We start from the raw sequence: 7,921 nt of genomic DNA, 5'->3' as shown, positions 1-7,921 counted from the left end.
AAATCGATTCAGGATTTTAATGAATCGATTTTACGTTATCCAAGCCAGAATCGATTTTAATCGATTATAAAAACCCACCCCTAGTGCTGAGAGCTCGAAAAAACACTCCTCTTCATGTCGCCATCTTGCTCGGCCCCCACCAACGGTTGTAATGTTAGATAGCACAACCGGGAAGGGAATAAGCTGGAAAATGGGCTCTCTTTTTATTCGTTCCCCTCCTGGAAGCAACGTGAGCGAGCTCATGTATCGGATGTTACCAAAAGAAGGCGTCTAGATTGGATAGCAGCTGTGAGACGAGCTGATATCCAGTTTTCTACCATCCCCAGATATCTGTTGGTGTGCTCCGTACATTTTCATTCAGGTAAGTTCTAAATAAGTTCATATTACTCTTTATAGCCTATTAGTTTTATTTGCGACGCGCTCTGAGGTCATAGCAAATTAGAACAACAAACGCTCTCATGCCATTGGCAACCAGTAGCCGCATAGACACCAGTAGTTTTCCCTCATTCTCATGTCCTCGTGTGACGGATTGTTCTCATCTTCATGTAAACTAAGTACTGGTTGACTATTTTCATCCTCTCTCTCGGTTTGCTCTGGTTCAAACTGGAAAAGTTGAACAGAAGCCATTTCCAGTGCGCTGCTAACTGTGAACTCCATGCGGCGCAACCGTATGACGTCACTACCCAGAGTGCATTTAAAAGTAAATAACAATGGCGACCTAATGGTAAATCGGTTTTATATAAAATGTGCTTAAAAGGAAAACATTTGGTGTATTTTAATACCACACATATATATTATTGAAAGCACAGTACATATTTTAGCGCAAACATGTCTTAATAGCCGGGGTTCCTTTTAAGACAGACGCATGTCTCCTGATATTGATGTGATTTGTTGAAATAAAGTCATGAGTAGCAGAAAAGAAAATATCACTTTCAAATGTTGTCAGTGTAGACCAAATTCTTAGATATCAGCTTCAGCAGATGAGCAGCTGTCAAAATCACCTGCTAACAGATGTTGGTTTTCTTCCATCTGATAAAGCCTCAGAGCGTCTCTGAATGATCACGTGGCTCATTAATAGACGCTCTTCTGCAAATCCTACCTAATGAGTGATTATTTGACTATTATTTACTGTTGCTTTCCTGTTAGCTTGAAGCAGGCTGGCCATTCTATGTCTGGTATCAATGACATTTACCATCAGAGAACTGCTGCTCACTGGATTTTTTTTTTCTCTTTTTTTGGGTAAGGCCATGTTACTTTTAAATTTCTATCTTGTTCAAAGAGAAGATATAAAACAAAGTTCTAAGCTAATCGAACTTGTTGTTCTCCTTTTTTAAAAAGAATCAATAAGAGAATCGATAAAGAATCGAATCGAAAATGGAATCGGAATCGTGAAAATCTTATCAATACCCATCCCTACTCATATGTATATAGAAATATATAATAAATAACATAAGTCTTTCTGTGTCTAATAAAATAACGCAGTATAAAGTATAACCACAGGAACTGCAAGCAGAGAGAGAATTTCCTATAACAGCCTGGTAATTATCAGCTGAAAAGAGCCGTTTTTACTCACCTGACTATTGAGAGTAGAGACAATGAAAGATACAATGTTCTCCACCTCTTTGCTCCAGTGATTCATAAAACACAACCAGTAGCTTCTCGGTGTGATGAATGGCCCATGTTTTATTTTTAACTTGTAGCACTTTGTATTGATCTTTTCTTTCATTTGGAGCACTTAGAGCAGAGGGGGACAAGGACAGATAACCAATGAACTATCAGCAATAAAGATGAACTACAGCACCGTTTTCAGCCACTGCTCCATTCTATTTTCAGAAATTCAACAAAGCAGATTTGTCTACAGAATGTATGCACAGGAAGAGCCGATCATGTAGTTGGGGCAGTCTATTATGTTGTAGATATGTGCAATAATAAGGATTTTGGTAAGATGCATACCTTGCCTGTGGCATTCTGTTCATAAAAGAGTTCATAAAATAAACCCCAGCAGTTTTTTAGGAAGATAAGTCAAAACAGAAGGAGGCTAAACAGATAAAAATGATGTATGTATCTACACAAAATTGTTTCTTGTAGGGTTCTGGAGAGTTTTATATGTAGGTGTGAGTTTGTAGTGTGACATTAGAGCTACCAGATATACTCAGTCATCTTTGCTCATTGAAGACAAACTTCCCATCGATAAGATGATGTGAAACAACATCTGTAGGCTTGATCTTGATGGGATTCTGTACTATCTGGGAAACACTGTGTGGATACAACTTGTCAATAGCTATTCTAACTCACAAAACAAAATACAAGGATCCGAATTAGCTAATGTGTATGTTTACTAAAAGACCAGCACGACTGTGCCTCAGTATACAGAGGAAAGTCCATAAAGGCATGGGTGGGTGAGTTTAGTGTGAAAGAAACAGACTGGTCTGTGCAGAGCCCTGACCTCAACCTCATCAAACACCGTTGGGATGAATTGGAGCAGAGATTACAAGGCACCTCAAAATGCTCTCCTGGATGAATAGACAAAATCACAGACACAGACCAAAATCTTGCTGAAAGCTTCCTCAGAAAAGTGAAAGCCGTAAAAGTAGGCCCAGGACCATATTACTACCTATGGATTCAGCGTTGCACTCCTGTAGGTATAAAGTATTAGTGGCCCAGTACTTTTGTCCATTTAGTGTATTTCTTTAGCAGAGAGTCTATCGCCTCTTCTCACCACATGCTGGCAGTAGTGCACAGCAAAAAGATAAAAAAATCTTCACAGTTTAACAAGTGGGGAAACTGATTGACCTGTAATGTTAATTTCCCATACACCATTATAAGTTGTGATAAATTATTAAGTACTCAAAGTTATTAGCTTCCTGGCTAATCTTTACTGAATAGACTGTTAGATGTTTGATTTGTATTAGGATCCAGAGATACTCATGATTTCAAATGAAATAATATATGGTAAAATAGACTGGTTCTTATACATCACTTTATGCAACATGTCTCATTTACACTTCAGTTAACACATTGGGACCTTGCCCAAAAGACAGACTGGGGCAGGCAGGGATATAACGACCAACCTCCTGAGCTGCAGCCAACTTTCAATAGTTCTATTGATATAAGCGATTTTCTTTTGAATGTTGTACTTGAATTTCACAGATAAACAAGGACAAAGGTTGTTAATCTCTTCCTCACTATCATTTACTTTGTCTGTCGCAAGAACCTGTGGTTTTTGTTCTTTGTGGCCAAGCCAAACTTTATGAATATAACTTTCATCAAAAGCTCAACCCAAGTCTGAAATTAATACCAACAGCATGAGTGTTACAGTAGCTCCTAGATACAAGAATACCTCGCAGTTACTCAATCTAGGAAGGTTTGTGCATTCTCAAAGATGTTAACTAACATCTTAACAACAATACCAGTGCCATTGTAATAGGATCACATGCTATAAATCCTCAAATGGTTATTGTCTCCAGCAACAGCGTCACTTCAGTCACTGAGTTCACACCCCGTCCCTTTTATTAGTGGCCCTTAGACGCCACCAGATTTGTATGGTCAAATTAAGCAAATGTGATATTCTCGAAGTGTTACATTTCACTAGATTGAATTGATTTGGCAGATGCTCTTGTTTAGCTGGGGGAAAAAACATTTTGCGTTATGGCAACCACTTCCAGGCAACATTTTAATGTTACTCAGTCTAAAAAAGGCAGCAGATTTTAGACAAGACAACCTGCTCAAAGCCTTGGATTTTATCAAACAACAAAAACAAGCAGTTATCCTAGGAACGTCTGACAAGATTTTTGAAACAAATTGGAGGTGGTCGTATAGCTCAAGCAGCACAGCTGTACAAAATGAAATGACAACTGCTACTTGAAAAATCTCAAGAAGAGCCAAATCAAAATAACTCTATTTTCAACACAAGCGACAGATTCACAAGTGTATTGCACATGTAACTGGATTATGGGTAGCTCTTATTTTTAACAGCTCGGTGAGGATAAGCTCTGGTGGCTTCTAATTTAATATAATTGAGACAGAGTGATGTGAACATGGAACATTATACTTTATTTAACTCCAACCATCTGCTCTTTTTCAGGGTAGAGTGTCAGGGCACCATATATGGTGACATATGTGGAATAAAATGAGAAAAGAGCGGCTCATTTTAAAAGCAGCAATCCTAAATCAAATGAAGAGCCGAGTCCCTTAAGAACATTTGCACAGCTGTATTATTATTTTTTTTTTTAAATTTATGTTTGACAAGGAGCATCTCATCTTTTTTTAGATTTTCTCACTGAAGAAGAAGAGGAAGAAGAAACAGTGTTGCCCTACAATGTGAAACAAGAAACGAGGCAACAACACAGTGTGTCAAAGTTGGCTGTTGACTGCAACACGGCACAACACCCTTCAAAATAAAGCCTTGTTTCTTTATAGGTTTATAAGTCAGGGTGAAAATCTAATTCAGTGGCTTGAGTTGCATAACATTCAAATCATGCAGAAGCAATAGTGCACATTGTTTCTCTGTAAGTCCTTAAAAAGACTCAACCATGGACCACTTCAGTGTTATTTGGTGGCTGGCATGGGGGTTGCGATGTTTGGATTTCACGATGAGATTCAGCTCAGAAGGATTAGAGATGACTACACTTTGTTATGGTTAAAATACTTTCAATGTTCAGTAACAGCCAGTGAATCACATAGTTATCTGTTCAAAAACCAGTCAAAACAGTCTCATGACTAAGTGATTTTACCCACATAAGTTCTTTGCAGTATTTCTTTTTACAGTAAACTGCATTTGGAAATTTATTATTTCCACAAGCTTTTATCATCTTTACCAGGTAACAGTGTCAGGTGACAGGTATCAGTATCTGTGAGACTATCAGGAAGATTATTTCCAAATGCAAGCTTGCTTGATTAGACAAAGAATTTGCTTTGCTTATTTTGGTATGAAATTGGGTGACTGAGACAAGCCATGGACACCTCATTCATTCTGGCGGGTGTGTGTCCAAAACCTCAGAGCGTCGACTAACATGAAGAAAAAAAAGCTTGGGTTTTGATTTTTCAGTAGTATGGATGGAGCCACAGAATCACCTTGATGACTGCTACTTCTATCTAGTCAATCTTTCTGGATATAGTACCAAAACTAAACACATGAACATATGAAACCTTCCATTTGTACTGGCTTGTTTAATGACAGAGAAGAGTGTAATGGTGTGTTGTCTCCAGATGCACAACATTCTAGTGATAAGAACTTTGAAGATCAATCTTCTAGTAACTAATTTGTTTCCCTGTTATTCACACACCCAGAGCTGAATAACTTAGTATGAGATTTGTATCTGCCAAGGGAATCAGCTGAGCTACTTGAGTCTAGGCACAGTGAGATTAACCTTCTGGATCCAGGAACCAAATTTCCTTTTTATAAGCATCGTGAGAAGGATCTTATTCCATTCTTTGAAATGGACGATCACTTTATCTGTTGTGTTGATGTTGAAGGTCTTTTGGCTGCAATGGGTTGTAGGTATGATGCAGATAAGTGTAGGCTGTTCATTAACTGCTCAAAAGCCAGGCTAAAATGTGTTCTGCATAATGGCAGATAACCTCACCCTAACATAAATTACAAAAAAAGGCTATTAAGATTAGGTTTGCAATCGGATCCATTGATCACTATTTGTTGCAGAGGGTCACTGATGCGCTAACGCACAGGGCAGTACATTTCACTGTTAGAGATCCCCAACTGTGTGTCACTCATTGGTATAGAAAGTATCTAACAAAATGTCTGACTGTTGATGTGTTGGAGCAAGCTCAAAAGTACTTTTAGTTGGAGTCCAGCATGCCTATTCGTAACCCTTTAAAAATTCCCTGGTTAGATTTAGGCAATTGTGTGGCTCTCCTGGGAGCCACACAGGTCAGTCCATTGTTTTCAAAAAATATATGGAGTTAGGTAATAGAGACAAGTGGTTAAGGTTAGAAAAGCTGGCAGGGCTGGGTGTCTGAAAGTCTTTGTTGCCAGGACTGGAAGTGGCTGTTCGGGTCACTTCACCAGATTAGACATACCCCGGCTTTCCCCCCTCCAAACTCCCCAGGGAAAAGAGGAATTCCAGAGGGAGACTGGCAATGCAGCTCCCAGGAGAGCCTCAGTCATCTTCTGTTCCTGTGTTGCCTAAACCTGAAAAGGTCATAAAAGGTTGCAGATGACCACACAGCTCCCAGGGGAAAGGCCCCGGTATGTCTGCCGCAATGGTCACTTCGCTTGCCTCCACAACCTCACCTTACAGTCGCTTGCATTTATACCCGCTGTTAAGGCACAGGAAGCTACTGTAGTATTCTCCTGAACAACAAGTGTCACCACTTAGAAAATATTGTGACATAAACTCTTACATAGGAGAATAAAAAGTCAAACCTGGGGGCCAAGACTTTTTTAGTATTCTTCTGCAAAGTTCTTTTGCAGTGTTGTTCTCCTCAAACTTTCAAGTTTTCAAACTGTTCCAACATCTCCCTTTATATGTCTGTATGTCTCTGAGCTTCTGTACTGGAATATAATTAAAATGGTGATAAAAACCGACACTATCATACACTCGTATGTTCAACCAACTTACAGCGTCCGCGGTTCAAGGTTACAAAAATGAAGAGGTGCATGACTGGCTGAAGTGTACCAAAGACATGCGCAACACATGATGTGACATCAAAATTGCCAAGCGACACCTACGACACAGTGAGCATAATGGCCCATAAGACAACTGCACAAATCGGCACAAGCGCTACATGTTAACTTATACCTAGAAGTGTGGATTTCAGGACACAACAACAGTAATACGTTTAAGGGGTTAATGTTGTGTTGATGTTGATGGTCTCTGGGGTTCAATGGGTCGTGAGTATGATGAGTGAAAGATGTTCACTGACATCTCAAAAGCCAACCTAAAATGTGTCTTACTGCATACTGACAGTTACTTTGTATCTGTGCTAACTGATCATTCTGTCCACTTACCATTTCATCGTTTTCTCTGTCCCATAACAAATCAGGGCCACAATTTTTCATCAGTTAATCAAAAAATTAAGTCACATGGTTTATTTCTTGGTTTATCCAACCCAAAGTTTAACAATTTAAAAAAAACAAAAACAAAGACACAAGCAATTTAAAAAGGAAAAAAAAAAAAAACCCAACCCTGCTATGATTTCCTTTATGCAGTCTGTGAATGTTAGCATTTAGCTTTTTGCGTTGCTCTGCTGTGATATTACAGCCTTTATTGTCCCCACCAAAGTTGATGCACTTCCTTCCAGCACTAATATGAATACCACTAGATTTTTAGTAACAGTATAATGTCAGTAAATGTGTCAGTAATGTGAGTAAAATGTCAGTGAACCCACAGACATTAGTCACCCTCCATATGGTTTTACTTCCAAAATACTCTTGATGAAAGCTGAAATCCTTTGGACTCTCATACAAATGTAACATTCTGGTGTGAGACAAAACCCCCACTATCATAAAGAAACCATGAAGGCAAAGTGAATGTAAAAGTTTTTGTTACTGAAGTTTCTTTTTTGCCTTTCCTTTGGGAACACGAGGCGGGTCTGGGCCCGCGCTGGAGAGTCGGCGCAGTGGCAGGATGGCTGCTGTGTTGCCTGGGATTACTCCTTATCCCCTACCCAACCTTGTTGCTGGTCACGTGCTCTATAATGTTGTACTGTGGACATTTATGTGCTTTCTGTGCAGAGGAGTTTTTTTTGTTTCCTGTTCTCATGCTGTCCTCCTGTAGCTCAGCATGAGTAGAGGTCTCTTTTTTTCCTCTTGTACTTTTCCCATTGTAGTGTACATTTCAGTGGTTTTTCTGTAATGCAACCGTTCTCTGACTTGTATCCCCATGTGATGTCTGTGTTGTGTGTGTAAGGTCGGGGGCGGGTTTATTTCACTGCAGGGCAACCTGCATGTGGCAAATAAAAT

This window comes from Haplochromis burtoni, unplaced genomic scaffold (assembly GCF_018398535.1).
Source record: "Haplochromis burtoni strain Fernald_Lab_line unplaced genomic scaffold, NCSU_Asbu1 Contig_50, whole genome shotgun sequence".
NCBI classification, from domain to species: Eukaryota; Metazoa; Chordata; class Actinopteri; order Cichliformes; family Cichlidae; genus Haplochromis; species Haplochromis burtoni.
The sequence above is the reverse complement of the archived record's forward strand: the minus strand, read 5'-3'. Positions refer to the sequence as shown.